General features: G+C 44.3%; 1 long non-coding RNA gene across 1 annotated transcript; it reads left to right on the plus strand.

Annotated features, from left to right (window-relative positions):
• Positions 1 to 270: 270 nt before the first annotated feature.
• On the plus strand, positions 271 to 21144 carry LOC121665902. The gene is made up of 3 exons (XR_006016512.1): positions 271 to 419; positions 2294 to 2413; positions 13394 to 21144. It is a non-coding gene; the product is annotated as an uncharacterized LOC121665902 (long non-coding RNA).
• Positions 21145 to 21418: the final 274 nt, after the last annotated feature.

A 21418-nucleotide genomic window follows, 5' to 3' on the forward strand; every position in this document is an offset into this window, starting at 1 on the left:
TTGAGCTTGTAAATTTTGATTACTCTTGACATGGTCTACTGTTCTCTGCTGTTTTAATTACTCCCCTGCCTTGTATGCAGTTGGAGCAGGAATTCAGAGCTGATTTAGTTTTTCATGCATGTAATGCGACTTAAAGAAGACCATTTCACTAGAGAGCTTCGACATTGTTTGGTCCTTGTTTTACTGCTAAACTTTGCCTTCCTTTAGTTGAATGCAGGATACAGGCTAGAGCAGACATTTGAGAGCAGTACCTCAGTACTTGTTATTATTTTTCAGCTGCTGCCTAAGAAGCTTGGCCATTCCATGTTGAGCCCATGCAGAATGGGAACGTCCTTGCTCCAGCTGGTGCCCTCCTCCAGCACGGTGTATTCCAGGAAAGATGGCATGACCAGTCAGAAGTCACTGCAGAACTGCACAAGGTGATCTATCCTGTGGTGCCAGTGGGTTTTGAAAGCCAAATCCAGAAATCAGCTCACACCTCTTCCAAAAAGGTTGTGCTGGGTGCAGGTAGTGCTGGGCCATGAGAGGGATATGCATGACTGGCACTTAGTTGCCCTTCTAGTAAGGTTGCTACTACATGATTTGATCTGTTTCAAGGCAAAAGGAGCATTTTTTTCCCCCTTTATGCTGTCTTTCAAGGACTTGCAGATTGTCCAGTTCACTGGATGACCTTTTGTGCTGGTATTCACTCCAGGACAGAAATCACTACCTTTTCAGGCTTATATCCAAAGTTTCTCTCAGCAGCATATATTCAGATGAGAATTTTCTAAGGAACAAACTCTCCATCCAAGCAATAAATACCTGAGATGCTGCTGTGTTTGCTTCAGTCAAATGCTGAACCTCAAACCTTTTCCCAACCTGGTCTTTAAAACAGCTGCCCAAACCTGGCATTTTCATACTGGTTGGAAAGAGCTATTAAGAGAGCTCAAGGAAATAAGTCTTTGGAAGTTCTTTTAGTGGAGGTTGAGGGAGAAGAGAAGTTTGGCAATGCAAGATAAGCAGTGATATTACGAAATTGTAAAGCTGTCTCCTACTGAAACCATGCTAAATGATTTGGAACACTCTGAGACAAGAAATGTGCACCATCAGCAGTAATGAGCTTGAGAGAGAGTTTGGCCAACACCAAAAATTTTAGATTTGGATTGAGACTAATTTGCCTTCTATTTTGCATGTTTTCCCTGTACTCAAACTGTGCTCTTTTGAAGTCACTGAAACAGACCATTTAATTCCCGTTGCACCAGTAAAACCCTGCCTGGACACTTCCCCACACACAGCAAAGTGCCCTGTTTGTTGTTCAGCGTCACCTTTTGGCCACACAGAGCGATTTTGTTGTAAATAATAACGTGTCAGAGTGCCACGTTGCTGTTGTTGCTTGAATACTACTTTGGGAGGAAACAGTTTAGAAGAACCACTCAACTGGGGCTCTTTCAGGCTTGGATACTTGAAAAACAGCAGAACTTAAAATACTTTGTCAGACTGTATGGTATATTGCACTACACTGTGCGTTTGTCACCATCTTCTCCGAGACAGGATGTGGCATGAATTTTGTAGTGCCAAACCTTACAAGAGATTTTTCTTCAACTCAAGTGATCGATCGTGCTTTAGGATCTGAGTGCAGGGCTTAGTGTAGTGACACCACGCCATTTTTCATGGCCATAAGTGGTTACAGTGGAGCTGAAGTGTTGTGAACAGCAAATAGTTAGGAACAAATTTTATCTACTACTGCAAAGTTCCATGTAGATTGCTACATCTTTCCTTTAAACAATTGTTATTGTGCTTTTTGTGCAAACATTTGCTTATGAGCTGAGCCCACAAGTTACAAATTCAGAGTTTTTCCCGGACAAGAAAATGATCTTGATTGATGGTTGGCATTGGGTCCTCCAAACCTTTGGGAATGTTGATCTCCAACAGATCTTTCTTTACATGATCACATTCTTTCCATCTCCTCATTTTTACTCTGTGTCAGAGCACCCTATTTTCCTTCTGTAGTGGTCATGTATCCCTTGAGGCTCCTGCTGTGGGCCAAACCAGCCCCTCACACCCACCTTGTCCTCAGCCAGGCCTGCAGCAATGAGACCTTCTGCCATGAAGGTGGCACAACCATCATGGGCACCCCACCAGGAGATGCCAAACCTGCGCAAATACATCCACAGGAATTATATTTATTGCCACAACAGGCAGGCACTGGACACAGACCTCTCTAAAGAATACTTACTGAAAGAACTGTTTAAAAATGTATTGATCTACAGACAAAAAAAAAAGTCTTACTGACAAAGTGATCTTATTTCTAAAGAACTTACCAGCCCAGGAGCTGCACTGCCCACCTGTAACTCCACTGCTTCCAGAGGTAGCCGGTGTCCAGGAGCACCCGAGAGCACCTCCAAGTTGCGCAGTTTGCAGTCTTCTACCAAAGGTAATAAACCTTCCTGGAACCACCAGAACTGCGAGTTGCAGAGAGGTGATTGCCTCTGTGGGATGGTCCAGAATGAGTAAGTATCATTTGCATTTTTAATTCGTTTGGGTAATCCTGAATCCTTGCTGCCTCAGGTAAAGGAAAGCGGAATGTATCCTGAAAGTGCATGGAGGACTGTGCTGCAAACCAGCCTCTGCAACAGTTGGTGCTTGTATTTGGCCTCTGAAGTTTATCAGTAGGAATAAAAACATCAACACGTGCTCTCTTTTTGTATCCGCTGCTTTGAGGTAGGGCTGCCTTGGCTTTGGTCACAATGCTCTCTTTTGTTTCCCTTGGTTCTTTCTCTTCTTCTTTGCTTTGACACCAATTTCTGTCTGCTAATTTGTGATATTTCTGGCACTGGATAACTCTCTGGGCCAATGCCTTTTAAGGGCCTCTGGAGCAGGACACAGGAAAAGAGCCAAAGCTGCAGAAAGGCTTGGAAGACACACTCAGCAGAGCACACAGGTGCAGCCATGGGCAAGAGCTGGTCCAAAGGAATAGGAGTCAGCTTTCATCCTGAAGGCCAACGATATGTCTGCACTCACCACCTCTGCTGCTGAGTGATTCCGTTTTCAGACTGGGAAGGCCAGGGTCAGTTATCCTGTGGGAGCTGTGTGGGGCAGTTACTGTAGTCTGTTCCCTTCCACCACTCAAAACTGTGGTCAAATTGTGGTTGGAATCAGTGATCCCAGAGCTCTTTTCAAACTTCAGTGATCCTATGGTTCTGAAGGTTGATGGGATACTCAGCAAGCTGTGTAGGTTGATTAGGAAGTTGCTTAAGGTTCAATGCCTTTCCCTTCCTCAGATTCCTGAAATATGGACCTATATGGTGTTAAAAACCTCATTCACCATGACTTAGTTTTTTTAGGTGGTCTGTTCTCCCCCTGAGAGCCTTAGGGATTGTCCCACACAAAACTGCCTGGCCTTCTTGTGATGACAGCACTCAGACATGGCCATTCTTTGCTTCATTGCCCAGTGTGGAAGCACCTCTTCACAGTAAAGGGTCAAGGATGTTCCATGTTTAGCATGATTAGGTACACACTGGCAGTGTTAAAAGTCATACATCCTCCTGACCCAGTGCAGACAGCTCTGAAGTGACCTCGTGGAAAACTCTGAGGAGTTTCTGTATGGTTTCACACGGGCTTATCCCTATCATAGATGCCTGTACTAGTTTGAAAACAAACGAGTGGAAGGCACCAAGTCAGAATAAGAATTTAATAGGGAAATAAAGGGGAAAAAAAAATTAAAGGCAGAAAATACTGGGTTAAACTGACAGAGTCAGGATACAACCTGACACCCTGTTAATCAGGGTGGTGGTAGCAGTCCAATAAGATGGTGGCTGCAGTCCTCCTGAAGTGGTGGATGTGGTTCTGTCAAGCAGTGATCCTGTAGAAAGGGCCTGCTCTTCCTCAGAAGGTCCAGTGGTGGCTGTGTAGCTCCTGTCCTCTGGAAATCCAGTGGAAAGGTTGCCTCTGGTGTTCAGAATCTCAGATTATATCCAGGATGGAATGCTTGGTTCCTCCTTCTGGGTGGAGCATCTCACAATGGGATGATGAGTCTTTAGGCCAGGCATTGATTAGGCTCATTAACAGAAGATAGTCCGGAGGGAGTTATCTCTGAGTCAGGCGGCAGGACAATGCTGGGCCATTAACAGCAGGATAGTCTGGGGGGAGGAGGCAAGGAAACACTGCCCCACCTGATTTCAACAGCTCGTGAGGATGGTAATAGAATACACTGCAACCCAGGACAGTGCCTTAAATCCATCCAGCTCATGCCTTTTATGAGACCTCAACAGATGAGTGAACCTGGTGCTTATGCAAGAGAAGGGCTTGTTTGTTTTACCCCCACGTTTCAGAGATTAGCATCATGCTTCACATAATTTTGGTGATTTCTCGTTCCCCGTCCCAAGGTGCTATCCAAGCATTCTGTGTAGCTCAACATTGCTCATCTGGGAGAAGGAAAGAAACCTGAGCAAGGCTTTTACAGGCCAGGACAGAGCGATGAAAAACAGTAATGTGACAGTGTTGTATCAGCTCAATTTGAAATGATTCAAAGTTCCTTCTCTCCTTGGGAACTCACAGAGGGCTTGGGCACCACCACGCCTATGTGGCAGATCCTCGATATCAGCTGGAGGCCTCTGGATGGGTCCAGCCAAATTTATGGGCATGTCTCTAAATCCCAAGGGGGTGACCTGTCCATTCAAAGTGGCAAGAGCAGAAAGCCCCTCTATTTGTCCTGTGCATGGGATTTGTCTAAAAGCTCCTTGTAATCTGTTGGCAAATGGCCTTTGCATCAGGGCCACTGTAAAAACTGAAGTTTGTGACTGGATCACAAAATTGTTTTGAATATTTTCTGCTATTTTAAAGCCAAATTCTGCAATATCCTCAACCATTTGCATTGTACAAACACATGTACTGAGAAAAATGAACAAAGTAGAAGACACAGTGTTTGTGTAGTAGCAGAGGGAAAACTGAATGCATTTTAGGAGCTGAATGTTCTTATCCTGCATTCAACAAACACGCAGGAAATATACTCCCTCTGTGTGTTTCATTGTTAAGAGAGATTTTCCCAATCACAGTATCTTTATCTTCCAAATTGTAAATATTCCAGATTTTACTCAAAAGTGTTGAGTAAAACTGGGCTGTGCAGCCTCTTCAGTGGGAAATGTGACCATCCCTGCTCATCCCTTTCAGCTGTGACACCACAAAAATGATATAAATATTGCAAAATTGCTCTCCCCTCTCCCTCCTGCTCTCCCCCACCTACCCACCCCCTTGGCATGTGCAAAGTTTGCTCTGCACACATGTAGCCAGCTGGTTTGGACTCCAATAGCAATCAGTGGGGTAACAAGGCAAAACCTCCAAAACCAAAGATTCTCGGGCATTGTGCAGCTAACTGAAATGAGCAGTTATGTTCAATCTGCCTGAAAAAGCCCAGGGTGTAGAAGCAATAGGGTGAATTACCCCTTACTGTGGGCAGAAGTAATGAGTTTTCATTTTACCTTTGGTAGGGAAGACAGCAACTGCAGCAGCCTTTCTTCAACTTGTGACAAGAAGTGAAATACACCCGTGATGGGGAAACAAATTAATTGTGAGGGTCCTAATTAAAATCACTGGGAGAGGTATTGCATTACAGTGCAAAGAAACAGATGAATATGACCTTTCTGTGAACTTCTCAACCCTACTAGAAGCATAAATTTGAAGTCTCCTAGCGGAAAAGTGTTCTGGCACTGAACTGGTGTCTACAATCGGGATTTTGTCTGCAGGTATCAATGCACAAAATCTCTGCCTCGTGGAGCTCTGAGTCCCCTGGGGCTCCTTATGTTTTGCCTTCGTTTGTTATAGTCCATGTCAGAGGGTTTCAGTGGCCTGGCCCGGCTCTGGTTGCTCCCCTCTCCTCCCAGCCTCCAGCATTTCCTTAAAACACAGGGAAAAACTGCAAGGAGGTGGTGAGAAAGGCCATGGTAACCGGAGCAGAACAGAAGGCTGTGTCCTGCAGAAACGTTTGCTGGAGATATATAACTTCTGTCTGCTACCAATTGTCACAAACAGTTAAGGCAAGCAATTTATGGCTGCGTGGCTCACATTTACCCTGCTAGATTTCCATCTCTGACTCCTACCTGGCACATGGCACCGATTCCTCCTGATTTTTAACTTAGGGCAGGGCAAGATGAGCATTATGAAACAGATACACTCCTTTTCTTTAAAGGACTGGTATTTTTTCTTTATTTTTTGGCTCCCTCATCATTAAGCAAATGCTTTTGCTGAGTGACAGCTGTTTCTGCTCAGAAACGGGACACAAAGTTTGGCTTTGTTTTAATCCTGGGATGTTTATCACAGCACTTTGAAGTGTACACCCTTCATTTTCCCCTTCTCTATCTCTCCAAAGCTTTGGGGTTGAGAAGAAGCAGGAAGAGGAAAGGTTTTCACAGGGATGTTTCTCTGTTAAAAGTTCAGCGTTCCTCTCATATGTGATTTTCCTGGTTGGCAGCTTTATAGCTAAAACCTCTGTTTTAAAACTGGTGCACACTGGTGATATCATGAACATGCCACATGGTGTCTGATGGCTTTCAGTGACAGCAGATTTATAGCATTTTCCCTCATAAAAATCCTCTCCTCTGCCAAAAGAGGTCCAGCTGGAGTTATGAAATCACTAAATGGACTCTGCTACAGTGAGGAAGTTTGGCCTTTCCAGTCCCTTCCATCTGTTGTGTGCAGTGCACATCATAGCCTGGTACTCTGGGAATCACACAACATCCATGGGGTACCCTTGGGGAGGCTCCTTATTCCTGTGAAGACATGGGAACTGAGAGCATTTGGGGTCTGTGTGTGCTGCTTTGCAATTAATAGGAAGTTCATCTCATTCCATTGTTTCCAAGTTTCATTAAAGTCAGTGCATAAGATATTGGTAGAAGGGCCAAAATCCACCCCGCCCCAGCTGTGAGAGGCTGCACCCCTGAAATCTGATTGCCTCCAAACAGACCTAATCCCTTCCTGAGTGCTTGGGAAGCGGTTAGTGGAGCTTGGATGTCACCCCGAAGAGATCTTAGTTAATAATTCTTTCACTAGGAAATGTGTTCTGAATCTGCTGTGACTCTCTGAGCACTAATGGCTTTCGTGTTGCTCACTGTGAAATTCATCAGTAATTAGGGGAATGGAGACAGATCTGATAGCTAATTGCTGCAAAAATCATCCTCTGAATGGTTGAAAACCAGAATTCCTCAGCCGAAGTCCACAAACATCTTCATGCAAACTGAAGAGGTTCCCCAGTGGCACCTGTGTGGTGAGGATTTGGGGATGCTGGAGCAGTGTGGGGGGTTTGGAGGACTGGGCTGGAACTAGCAGAGGCAGCATGGCTTTCCCATCACTCCAGAGACCCTCCACTATGCATCCAAAGGCACCACGGGCTCTCCTGGCCACAGGGTGTTTGCAGAGTTTGTTGGAGGGTTACCCTCAGCCCTATTGCCTTTGGGGAACAACTGTGCCATGAGCAGAGTGTAAGGGACATATTTGCTCAGGACTAGAGAACAACTTCGTATCCAGCTCCCTTGGAAATCCCATTCTGTACCAGTTTAAGACTAGAAAGACCAGCTCCTTGCTTGCTTTAGTTTTTGGGATTGGTAGGACAGTACTGCTTGAAAGGCTTCACTGAAAAGATATATATATTGATCTTATATATGCATATATGCACACACATGTTACATACATTATATATATATACACACACACGCGTTATATACATTTTTAAAAAAGATATATATAATTTGTAGCTGACATCCTGGCTGGAGTCAAGGGAGTGAAAAGAAAAATGGAAAAGAAAATGGGAAAAGAAGAGTGAAGAAATAAATGTCTCTATGAGTATGGGTAAGAAACCCAGGGAAATCGCTATGTGTCTTATAGTCTGGAATAAAAATCAGGGTGTCAGAGTGAGGGATTCAGCATTTTTCCTTATGATTTTAGCAACACATCGGACTAATTAAATGAGAGGACTGTCCTAGTTGGCTTCGCTTCTGCTCAAGCACATCACACCTGGCTCCGCACTGTTTGTGCTGACCCCTGTCAGCCGTGTAAAGTGAGAGTTTAGGGACCAGATCTGAGAAAAAGGGGATTAAAGAACAGGTTGGCATTTGGGCTCTGATGGCAGTGGCCTGTCATGGAGCTGGGACAGGCTGGGCTCCTGCAGTGAGGCCCCTCCAGAGGGAGGACACAGAGGGGCTGTGTCAGGTTCCGCACCGCTTAACGTTTGTATTTATTTATGCACCACATTTAATTCTTTATTTATTCTGCATGTGAGCGTAGATTTAATGCTTGGCTCCAGGCAGTCCTGTGTTTATCCACAGGGCTGCAAAGGCTCAGACTGACAATAGGCTTTAGCCCCGAGTGACAAGGCCACCTCTAAGTCTGCCGCCGCAGCGCCTCGCTGCTCATTTGGACACTGAGGAGCTGCCGGCGCTTTGGCTGACAGGATATTTACTCCCACAAGCAACACTGAGGTCACTGAGTCCATGCCCAAGGGCCAGGACCATTCTCTGGTTAGTTGTGGCTCCTGGAGCACGAGTTGCAGAGGCTGAGATGCTGCAGGAGTGGCTCTGAGTTGCTGTTTGTCAGCAGAAGGGAGCTGGCCATGTGGGATGGAGTTAATGGGACATCTGCACATCGCTCTCTTCCTTGGCCTCTGCTTAATTCTCCTTCTATTCTCAGCGACAAAACAGCCCCTGAGGGCCAGATGCCACCAAGTGCAGTAAGGGAATACCCCTGTGGATGCTCTGGCTCCTGCTCTGCGCCGGACAAAAAAGGCAGGAAACCAAAATACCCTGTTTCAGTGCCATGTCCATGCCCTTGGCCCCATTCTCACACCACATGGAGCACAGAAGCCATGGGGAGCCAGTGTGTCACCATTGTTCATTGTTAGCGGCTTCAGATCTGAAGCAGCGAGTGGGGAGCCAGCATCCCACTCCAGCCTGCAGAAACCATCCAGTTCCCTCTTTGTTTGTAGGCAAACAGGGGGGATAACAAAGGGCACTGCTGAAAACCAGCAGTGTGGCAAGATCTGCGTGTAATAGTTGCAGAGACAGTTGAAAAGGAGAAAAATAGGGTTTTATGAAGAAAAATTGCAGATCTTCGTGTTGCTTCTGTTTCCCAGGGTGGTACCATAGCTGAAGGTGTGTCCTGGAGGGGTTCTCATGGTTGCTCTGCGTATTGCAGAAGTCAGAGAGATACTGTGAAGAAGTCAAAAGAAAAGGAAAAAGAGAACCCTACAGACAAACAGCCTGTCAGTGCATTCAGTGGTGAAAGAAAGGTGGGGCAGGGATGAAAGAGGAACAGCCAGCAATTAAGGAAATGAGGAAAAAGCTTGTAATGCTTCAATTTTCCAAAACCCAAAGCTTATGTAAACCCTAGTTTGTTTTTGGTTTAAAATCCTTCTCTGTGAAAGAAAAGATCTAATGATTGGAAATGATGCTTTTGGACTGCATCTTTCAGTTTTGGGAAACCTGCTTTTTCAGTAACAAAACCTTTCACATAAAATATTCCAAAAGGCTGGAGGTGTTTATGTGCAGTGCTGTAACTAATGGTGACTCTCAGATTAGACAGATGTTTCTGCATGATTTCACCTGCTCTGAGGATAGTCTGACGCCTCTCTTCCTTACAAACTCAATCCCATGAAAAGCTGGCGTGTTTTGCCTGTTATGGCCACCAAATCCAAGCCCTTTTGCAGTAAGGAGGTGGTCAGCAGGAGATGACAGCTGAAATAGGGTACTTCTGCTCATATGGTACCACATCTTTCCGTGTGAGCAGCCAGGAACTCCAGATGTGGGTGGGAGCAGCACTTTCTGGAGGACACAACAAACACATGGCTGTGCCCATCCATGCTCCACAGGGAGCCGGAACCACAGCCAAATGTGAGACCTTGGATGTCACATTTCCAGCTGCAGGATTGATGGGTAGGACACAAACATTACCTATGTGTTGCTGCCTGTTCCTATGGGGGTCAAGTCCTCCACCAAGGCATGGAGAAAAATCTCTTTGCTTTCTTTTCACTGCATGCCTGTCTCCTCTCATCCCTCTGATCCAGACGCTCCTTTTCATGCTGCTGTGAGAGGTTAATATTGCTGACAGGAATCGATAATCTGAGATGTGGAGCTCATTTCTTGGCAAATCAGTGCAGAGGAAGTAAACAGTGCCTGTTTGTTTTGACTTTCTTCCCTCGTTAAATCTGGTTTATTTTACTAGATTGTCTTTTGATTTCATTAATTAAAACACTGCTGGATAGGGAATGAGAATGAAGACAAAGGACTTATGACTGATACGTACAAAAAGGGAGGAACATCCTTTGGGTTCGTGTTGCCACTAAGGAAGTTGTAAGAGGTAATGCAGACCTTCATCTCTTGGCTCTGTAGCTGAAGGGAGGAGAGGATGGTATTTAGCTCTCTGTGGTGCTTTGCTAGAATTCAGGGTTGAGGTTCAAGGTCTTTGAAAAAGCTGGGTTAATTAACGATAAATAAAACATGGTGAAGATAAGATGTAGCAAAGTAAAGCAAACTAAAGCAAAAATATATATTCCAAATCAATTGTTATGAAAGCATCCACTTTGTTTTAGTGTATCCCCCGTTTTTTAACAAAACATTTGGGAATAGGGTTTTTTGTCTGTTCATATTTCACCAAACATTAATAAGCAGCTGTACTACCAGCGTGCGGACTCTTTTCAAATTGGTTGCACAGATTTTCCTTAATGCTTTCACCAAAACTTCTCCTGTGTGCTGTTGCACTGTCAAGACAATTCACCTAGCTCACACCGCACTTGCTATGCTGAAATGAGATCAAGTAGCTGTGACACTTGCAGCTGGAATAGTAAATGTATTGAAAATTACAGCTTGAGAAAGACAAATTCTACTTCAAAATCAAGGCTTGGACCTCAAAACGATGGATGGTGGCCATTGGAAAGAATGTAAAAGGCAAGATGCAATATTTCATAATTTTGAAAAATGAAACACTTGGGAAGTGTCAAAGTATTTATTCAGAACTTTGCATAGGAATTATTTTAACTTTCATTGATTTGTTTAGTCTCGCAATTCACATTTATTTTAAAACAGGTGCTAAATAACTGTCTTTTCTTTATAGGTTTCCTTTTGGGCTGAAAAACGTCTCATTCAATGTAAATCTGCACATTTTTGAGGCAGTGAAATGCTTTCAGCTGACAGGTTCATTGCTGGGCAAAAGCAGAATTTCCATTTTGGTTTGACTTGAACCAAATTTCAGATTATTTCTTGTGTTGCTGACGACAGGAAAACCAGGTGGCTCACCCTGGGCTGATGGCCATGATTGAAGGAGTAGTTAAGCCCTTTGCAGTAATTGGATTATGAAGGAATTGGGCTGGCAGCTGCCAGGCTTCCCACCAGAGCCTCTGCAAGGGCAACCCAGTGAGGGCACAGCACCCAAAAACTAGGGATGTCCCCAGGTAGTGTGGCCAGGAGACCAAACCCATTTCTGCTGGCTTCAACATTGGAAACATTCAATTTTCTGCCCATATTCTCTGATTTGCACAATCTGTAAGAAAGTTTTATTTTTGCTCCAGGAAGGAAATTGTTTCCTGTCCTCCCCAAAATACTAATTCTAGTTTTTACTGGCTTTCCTTGAGCACCGTTCTGAACAGGATTGGCCTTCAGCATGTCCATGGGCTGCCTGAACTTGAGGAGAAACATTATTGAGGGCTTATGAGCACCATGCAGCTCACAACAGCCAGGTCTTCGTGCGTTTCCATGACAAGAAAGGGTTTTTATGACCTCAGATCACTTGGGAACCAGCTGAATTCGCAAATCTCATTTTTTCTCCCCCCTACATGATGAGATTGCTAGGCAAGCAGGCAGGCTTTTGGAGTGTTTTTCCAACTCAAGGTTTTCTACTGGGTGCCATTAAGTGGCAGGTAAAATGTGGTGGTGGTTGGGTGATGCATAGCACGATGTTTTGTTTGCTGCCTCACTGTGATAATTTATGCTTTGCTGGGACGTTCTGCGAAACCGAAGGCCATAAACATATGTTATAAATTGCTTGAAAATGAGAGGAAACTTAACTTTCCTTATAAAAAGACTAAGGGCTGTAATTTATTACTGTAAACAAGAATGAGAGGACAAAAAAAATCAATTAAAAAAGAAAATGTCAAGCTCTTTTTACTCAGAATTTGAAAGGACCTGAAGTCGATTGTTTCCTCCCATGGAAGGTCTGGTTTCTATCAGCCAGGCAGAAGGGCTTTTGTTTCTAGCAGTCAAATCAACAGGCCAGTAAGAGTAGCTTTGAACTGCAATTTGTCTTTACGCATTTTGAAAATGTTCTTTCGATGTGTTTACACGTTGGCTGGGGCCACTTCTGCTGCAGTCAGCTCTTTCTGGGACGATTAATCAAATGATCAAGTCTCTGATTAATCAAAGTCCCTCCTGACAGCTCCTTTCGTTCAATCACCTGCTGAGTCTCTACTAAAACCCAAACAAGCAAATGATTAAACTCTTCTATTTTTCTTTTTTTTTTTTTTTTTTTTTTTTAATGGGGAAGAAAGAAAGAAAGAAATCAAAAAGAGGGCGGCGTGTCTTGCAGATTTGGCACTTTTCGAGGTACATACCTCAAGGAGAGAGAGATCTTGGACTACATTTGTGATGCAAACTGGAACCTTTGGCTACCAAATGCAGGATGTGGTGTATCCTGTTCAAAGAGGCACATATTTTGCATGTTTGTGTTGGCTCCTCTCAATCAAAGCATGCTGTGATTCAGCTACACTAAAAATTAACAATCTATGTTATAGCCATGTATTACATTACGCCCCCCCCTTTTTTCTTTTTTTTTTGTTTTGGGAAAAATCTTTTCCAGAAAGACATCTCCTAAAGAGAAAGGAAGGTAGGTAACAAAAACCTTGGAAATGTTTTCGTAATAATTATTCAATGGCAATCAAATCATGCCACTTTAAAAGATCAGCTGAGCTATCTGTAAATATTTTCTCATCTCTGCAGAGCAGTACAAACTCCTAATAAAAGGCATCTGTTTCCATTTCTGGAGTAAATTTGAGGTGGATTTTTATGTCAATGGCTCTTGAATGCCACTGCAAATAGCAAAGAAGAGGAGAAAGAGTTAAAATAGGAGTTACTGGCTCACAGCAACTTGCTATTTTTTTGCAACTGGTTTTAGGGATTTTCTTAAGGAGAGAAAACTGCATTGGATGAGTTGGTTGTGAGTAGTGTTGTCAGAAATCAAAGACTGAAATCTGAAGGATGGGCGATGTCATCTGAGTCTGCTGGCAGCTTAAATAAGGCTCTGAGCACTGTCTTCTTTTTGTCTTCTAGGTTTTTAGACTCTTTATTAGCAGCCATTCTTCACATTTATCCTTCAGAGGTGTTTTATAAACCAATGAGGTGCTACAGAGATGACACCTAAATACAATTCACTTTCTTTACAGATGAAACCAAATTGAGCTACCAAGGAACTAAGTAACTATGTCCAAGATCCAAGGAGGGAGAGACTGCTGGGCTCTGCCAAGACTGGTCACATCCCCAGACTGCTCCTCTGACCAGGGAATCATGTTGTTCCCTTCAAGCCAATCCCGCCTGCTTCTGAAGATTGGATTAGAGGGTTGCCCTGCTGTGAGTACCCATAAAACACCTCTGGGTTAACTGACAGAGTAGGAACACAACTATTTTTTGCATACTCCGTTTCAGCATCACTGGTAAATCTCCAGATTTCCTGCTATTCAATATTCCTGATGTATAAATCCTTCTGTCAGCCCAGTTTTTTGTTCCCCTGCCACACCTATTTCTAACTCACTAATTACTCTTGTTGCATGCTGATGAGCCAAATAGTATTTTTCTTTTCCCCAGGGTGGCAATTAAAATCCAAGATTGCCTTTATTAGCTGAAGTGGCCTTAGGAAAAGATCTTGTCCAACATGTCTAATGACATATCCTTAGCATTTCATTTTCAGCAGGCATTTCCAAAGAAACTCCATTTTGTTTCAGGCAGAACTTTTTATTTCAGATAATGCTGTTTGCAGGCTTCATAAAAAAATCAGCATTGTGTTCATTCTTCCAGTTGCAAAACCCCCCTCAAAAACAACCCCAAGCAAACATATTTTTCTCCCTGCTTGTATTTATTTTGTTCTGTTTTCAATAACCTGTGCCTGGCATCTTGGGTATTTATCACCCTAGAGAGAATTGGACATGAAAAAACCAACACAGCAGCACAAAAAAAAAAAAAAAAGAAAGAAAAAGAAAAGAAGCCAAAATATAAATCACAGAGAAATGATATTCTGAGGACTGAAATAGCATAAAGGAGTCTCTTGGTTGTACTGGTGAAAGAAGCAATTGCATGTCGAGTTGCGGATACAGATGTACAATAATGTCTTAAAAATAACACATCTCTTCTGAACTTCATCATGGAGAAGACTCCTGATGGCTGGCAGATTCATGAAAAGTTAAAATTGTCTCCTAGATGGATGTTTCTGGCTGTACACTGAAACTTTACTTTTAGCAGGAGATGAGATCTCAGTCACCTATGCTGAACTCAGAAAAAATATGGAGAGAAAGAGACATTTAAACTAATGCCACTAACAACCTGCCACATTTAAAAATATTGAGCAGACCTTTCACATTCTGTAAAGTTTAAATATTTAAACAAATGGGGAAAATTCATCTTATTCTTGGCACAGGTCTTATCCATTTTATTACTCTGTATCTCCAAATATGCTGAGATGCCAAGTAATTTCCAGTTTTTATCAAATTTTAACTTCGGAGCATGACTCTGGGATATTATGTTCAGAAGTGTGTGGAGCTTTTGAAGCAGAATTTCCTTGGATTTAATATATCCCTTTCAGAACTTTGCCTTTAGATGGAAATTCATTCTGAGCCAGTAATATTATATGTTATTTCTAGAACTCTGAAGTTTATAAAGCACATAATGAAATTTAAGTCTTTAGCCCAGGTGGAATCACGAATTAGCATTGAGTTCTCTGCAAACAGCAGGGCCGGTTGCCTTTTTTTGTGCCTTTGCATCATTTTGGAAAAACCATGGACTGTGGCATAAAGCAGCTGCAGGACCATGACAGTCACAGGGCAGTCACCCCTTTCCTGGGAAAGCAATCCTTCCTTGGCAGGGGGAGGATGCTTGTGCTGGAAGTGTGGGAGAAAACTGACCGTGACCTGGAGATATTTCCTCAGAATCTTCATGGGTCATGTCTATCTGTACATGAATAAAGGATTCCTTTTGATGTGGTTATTATCTGGACTGTAGCAATGGCACGACATTAATCACAACAGTAAATGATAGAGAGGGTTTTTTAAACCACTACGATCACCACTCTTTAGTTATGAAATCTGCCATCTCAGATCCTCAGGCCAGTTCCATACTCAGCCAAATTTATCTGATTCCAAAACCAAGTACCTTAAATTAAACTCAACATGCTGAAACAGCCACTCCTGTTGTTTTCCCTGCTGCAGGACAACAGGAGTTTTCCTATAGTTTCTTTTGCAACATATTTATTCTGCAGGGTATTTTAATCACCAGCTCAAAGCTTGATAAAGCTGTTGAACATAAAAACATAAATCAGACTAACTCCATCCTGGGTGATAAGGACAATGAGAGAAGAAAAGTCACAGTGGGAAGAATTACTCTGTTACTACTTTCTTGTTTGCCTATGTTATATCAAAGAAGCAGTGCTGGGGAACATCATCTGAAGGTCCAGGAATTAGAGCAGATGCATGGTCACAGCTTGTGTCAACCTGTGCCTGTCCACATGGACTTTTCTGGTTGTTAGAGCAGGTGAGGGAGCCACTGGAGTGCAGGCATTGCCTACTGGGCAGCCCCCAGTAGCTGCATCACCTCTTAAGTGTGTTTTCTCAGCGCTGCTCCTCTGTATTTCAGGTGGGTCTTGCTTGCCAGAAGGAAAATTCTGTTTATGTAGCATGTTATGGAGGTGACACGCTCTTTGCCCTTGTTAGGAAAAGTTTGCTTTTCCCCCTGAATCTAAACCAAAAGTCACACCCGGTGAAAGAATACAAATGCTCTTTTTATTTGGGAAAACACATAGCAGGAGTCAGTCACTTACCCGGGCCAGTTGCAGGCAGAACTGGGGTCCAAACTGGCACAGCAGGGAAGCAAGCAGGAATTTCAGCTAAACTGTGGCTAATGGACACTGTGCCATGGGACATCTCAGCTGCTGAGCCCCAGAGCATGTTCTGATCAAGGAGATGAATTTGAGCAGAGCAAGGGTTCAGGTGTGACTGCTCAGGAGCAAAAGGCTTTTCAACAGTCAGCACCTTCTGGCTTATCTGACAGGCAGACACTTGGCCTTAGTGCTTATTGGTACAAGCAAAGTGTATTTCATACCTATTAGCTGCTTTTCCTTCCAGGAATTGACTTGTCCTGGAAGCCCTGCCAAGTGGTTTATATGCAAGCCCATCGATGATGAGCAGCCCATGCTGCCTGCTAAGCCACAGCTGAGTCCAGCCTGCTTTATATTCCCTTTTCACACTCCAGAGAGTGAGCACCAGGATTTTGTGAGCCCAGGGCAAAAAAATTTAAACAATGGAAGTGTTCAGTGCTGTTTCCTTTGGAGATACTCGGTGCTGATTAGATCTCCTGCACAGCAGGTATCCACCTAGCAAAGAGCTTAGCAAGAGCCGTGCAACGTGAAGGGATTTTTAATTCCATCTGTCACACACAACTTTTTGCAAGGCTTCCAAAAATCACATAACCCCGTGCCCAGTCCCGGCTCTGAGAGCGAAGGCCTTTTGTTTATTGTCTTGGGGCCTGGTGTGCCTGCAGCTGTGCTGGTGGCAGCACCAGCCCCTCTGACAGAGCCCCTGGGCAGGGGGAGCGGAGACTGGGATCTCCCCACGTCCAGAACTTCAGTTTTTGGAGTGATGGTGGCAGAAGGTAGTGGGCCTCTCTTCCCTTTGCCTGAAATGTCCTCTTGGAGCCTGCTGATGGCCACGCTCTGTTGAATTTCCCCCTGGATGTGTTTTCCCCACACTGCCACCACCAAAGGGACCACCTGTCCTTCATGCCTGGACTGCCAGCTGTGATGACATTTCTCATGGCCAAGGTATTTCCTAAATCCCACAAACTGTTTCTGGGCATCAGGGAAGATTCCACACTGATTGTGAGGGGTTTCTTTCTATGTGTCAGACTGGTACCATCTTTTTTTTTGCCCATTGCTCATCTGCTGCTCCTCATGCCAGAACTTCTGCACTGCAGCAATGGGGTGCTTTGGAGGCAGGAGGGGTGAGAGGGAGGTAGAAAGCTGTGCATGACACTTGTGGACCTCCAGTCAGCCCCTTGTTGGAGTAACAGCACAAATTAAACTTACAGTGCACAAAATAATAACACAAATCCGATTGGAGTCACACCTTTCCTTCAGTCATAAACAAAAATCTGAAGCTGAGAGTTTCTCCAAGTCCATACATGCTATCAGAGATATGAAAACAGCAGAGGGGGAAAGATTCTCATTCCAGCAGATTGCTGGATCTGCAGCCCACGTCCCCTCGCTGGCACAGGGGCCTTTTTCAGCTGATGTTTTCCTAGAAGGCCATGCCAGGAGACATATTTGTGTTTATTGCCAGGGCTGGGAGTTGCCTACAGGTGCTGATTATTGACCGTTCCTCCTCCACAAGGGAGCCAGTGTGCGAGCCACCCTCCGCCCCACCTGGTAGTCACTATCACGTTCCCAGCCCTTCCCTGCAGCTGGGAATGAGCTGTTTGGGTTGGACTTGGTGGCACAGATGGTGCCACCTGTGGCAGGCTCTGCCAGCAGGATGGATCCCAGGCAGCTGGGAGGCAATTCCTGGCAGGGGGAAGCCAAAATCCATTTGCACTTACACCAGACTCCCCAGGCTGACAAATACCTTTGGCTGCTCCCACACCCTGCCTCGTGGCTGATGGACTAGTAGACCACTGATGAGGCCTTTTCAGCCGTGAACATGGCCCAGTCTTTCAAGTTTGGGAGAAAAAAATCATTCAGCATCCTCCCAAAAATCAGGGCAGCCTGATTTCCAAGGTTTCGCACTGCCTGCAGATCTGCTTGCCTTACGTATTATAGTACCTCGTGTCCCGTGAGAGGGTCACCAGAGAGACTGAGCCCTCTCCAGATGAATATTTATTTCCTTCTTTCTCTGGCAACACCAAATGTGCCAGAGTCGGTGGTGGCAGGTTGGTTTTACACACAAGTGATGAAATCCAGAGTGTAAGTGGGGATTTTTCACTCCTGATGGCTATCGGATAAAGAAAAACAGCTTCTGGCTTTCTTCTGCCCTCTCTCTTCCCAAACAAGAAGCATTTATTATACATTTTTTAATTAAGATTTATGCTGATAAAGCAAAATTGCTGCCTCACCCTCTACTGCCTTTGTTGAAAAGACAGCTGAACACAATTGCTAAAGGAAAACTTTTGCCTTGATGATCTATTCTTCATTTTTTAGCTGTGTTCATTCCTGATGTCCAGTAAAATAATAGAATGTAAATCACAGCAGCCTAAAGGCTCAGGGTGAGATTCCCTGACAGGTGGCCTTGGAGCAGGCAGGGATTCGGGAAGATTCCTGCAGTGTGACTAAAATTGTCACATTCTAACTTTGTCGAATTTATGTGAAAAAGAAAATCATGGAATCTTTGCACCTGAAGCTATAAAGTGGCTTGTGCTCCCTTGAAGCAGAGCCAGCACTTATTTGAAATTTGGTCCACCTCAGGGACCATTGTTTCAAGTGAATAATAAAAGCCAAATTGAGGCAAATTCACCATGTGTCAGGGGTAGATATGAAAGGCTTGTGGTGAGTTTTTTCATCTGTTTGGGATGGTTGTTTCTACCCTGTGTTGGTATGACCCTGACCCCTGTCAGGAGATCCACATCCATATATTTGCATTTTAAAAAATGGGAAACCCACATATTTTCCAAGAAAATTCCCTAATTTGCTGGATTTTTTTCTGGGTTCCTTTGGGAAGAGAAGCTGAGTTCAGTAGGAAATCTAAATTTGAAAGTTTGTGTAAAACATGTTTAAGGGCTTTGCATTTTCAAACAATAATGTTCCCAAGAAATATTAAAAAGAAATACATATCTTTCTTTCTTGTTTATTTTTTTGTAATTTTTAAATCAACACCCGTCATTTTCATTAGTGCTCTATGACCCAGTTCATCACTAACATGCTGAAAATTAAACATCCACTGAAGTGCTTCACTAAATCAGGGACTGGAGCTCCCTAATGACAAGTACATGCACACTCCACCAGCCAGCCATAAGATTTTTTTGCATCTATTTATGTCCTTTTTTCCTCCAATGCAGAAAATGATGCCAAGATGCATTTTGCACCGGTCTACCGCACACTGAGATTTCCCCTGCTCCCAGACCCCTGACAGAGAGCACTTTTGCTTTCGTTTATTACTTTAATATAACTTTTTTCTCCTTCTGTGCTTCACAACATTGAGCAACTTCCTGCTGGCTGTGATCACCAGGGCCCATTTGGCATCGTGGTGGAGGAATCCCAGGCATGCTCCACCAGCCCCCTCCTGACCTGTGGGTAGGCTTCAGGCAGACACTCTCACCTCTTCCCTTCATTTTTTTTGGAGCAGAGCTGGGTGAAGCCCCGTTTTTCCATCTCACAACAGCACTTTGTGATCGCAGGGCTATTTTTCCCTCTCCATCTCACTGTGAACCAGTAGGTCTCATTTGAAATGAATGAGTGGGAGACAGAAAGGAGGAGAACAAATACCTTACAGTCCCCCTGGTGAGGGGAATGCTTGGGCTGCCAGCTCTCTAGGCTCCATTCCCAGTGCTAAAGGCTGTGCCTTTCACATCCCAGCTGGCCTCCCCACCCCGGGCCACAGGATGTTCTGGACTGGGGTGAGCACATACTCCCTTTCTGTGCACGACCCAAAATTCCCCTTTGCAAAAAAGAAGTGGGAGCAAACCCATCATGTTCCTCAGAACAGTTTCCATCTCAATGCACTGGTATTTTTCCACCTCCAAGAGCATTTCATAAGAGCTTTCCAGCCCATTCCCTCCTGTGGCCTTTAAAAGCCGTGTCAGTCACCGGAGCTGTTTCAGTAGCTGCTCCCATCGGATTGGGTTCAACTCTATTGATTCCAATGGCAGCCAATTTGTATGGATGAATGTTTTCATGTCCACAGATACATGTAATGGTTTGGAAGACATTTGTGTGCCTGATATAATTAAACGTGATGGTTTTATATTCCTTCATACTGGCATAGTGGAGATGCTATGAGAATACCAGCTCTTTCCTTATGGAAAAGTCTTACAGAATTTAATAAGAAAACAATAACCATTCTTAGGCTTTGGAGCTTTTTGAATAGGATTTAAAATGGAATTACATCACTGCAATTCTATAGAAAGTCTTAAAAAGTCTTTGCAAGAGGGGATCATTCTCTATCAAATTTTAAAGATTACACAGCCATTTCCATAGATTATTTCATTTATCTCCAGTTCTACTGGTTGCACTCCTATTAATTTCTGTGGGGTTTTCCCATATGGCATGTATTATTTTGGCCATAAAACTACTCCCTGAGGCAACACAGGCCATGAAAGATGCACAGCCTCAGTTCAGCCCAATGAAATCCCATTAGCTTCCAGAAAGAATGAGTCAGGTTTGCAAAACCATTTTGTGTCCCTGTTCTATACACGTATTCTAGTGCTGTGCACACGGATGTTCCTTCCCCTGTGGAGGACCCAGGCTTCAGTCCCAAATCTGAGATGTTTGAGTTCCTGTGTGTGACTTACGAGGCGTGCCAGAGCCCGTCACACTTAGTGGCATATTGAAGAGATTAGTGGTGTGATCAATTAAAACATTTTAAATTTTAATCAGCTTTTTCTTCAAGCTTCCCCTCCTTTGCGCTGTCCCCTGCCCCCTCCCTCCCAGCAGTGTTTATGATGTGTTATGAGCCACCATGTGCTCCCCTCCTCCTTGCTGCAGGGCCAGTGCTGATCAGCCTTATGGCCATTTGGGCTCCTTGGGGCTTCCCTGTGTCCCTGTGGCTGTGCTCACCCGTGCTCAGCCACCCTCGGGAACACCCTTCCATCCACAGCAGTGCCCCATGGAAGGCCACGAGGTTAAAGAGCCCCCCCTGACCATCAGCCCTGGCCAGGAGCAGCCCGACTTCTTCATTTATGAGACGCTCCTCTCCAAAGAGCTGCGATCAGCACTACTCAGGACTGAACCTCACAGGCTCACACGTCTTCCCTGTGCTTTGGGATACCAGGAGTGCGCTTTCCTGCTTGCTGCTGGTGTGCTGTGGTGGGTGGGTGGGATGCCTTTCAGCTGTCACCTTACCATTGACCTTACGATTTATTTTGATTAACCTAAGCCTACTGAATTCCAGCCCTTCTTGTAGAGCCCAGTGCAACCTGCAGCATAACCCCAGGCCTAATTCGGGTAAGTATAACGTACGGCTTCGCTTACGTTCATTTTGCAGTGATTTATTTTTTCTTCT

This window comes from Corvus kubaryi, unplaced genomic scaffold, assembly GCF_017639235.1.
Source record: "Corvus kubaryi isolate FWS band 111438036 unplaced genomic scaffold, C.kubaryi_AGA036_p1.0 37334, whole genome shotgun sequence".
Classification (NCBI taxonomy): Eukaryota; Metazoa; Chordata; class Aves; order Passeriformes; family Corvidae; genus Corvus; species Corvus kubaryi.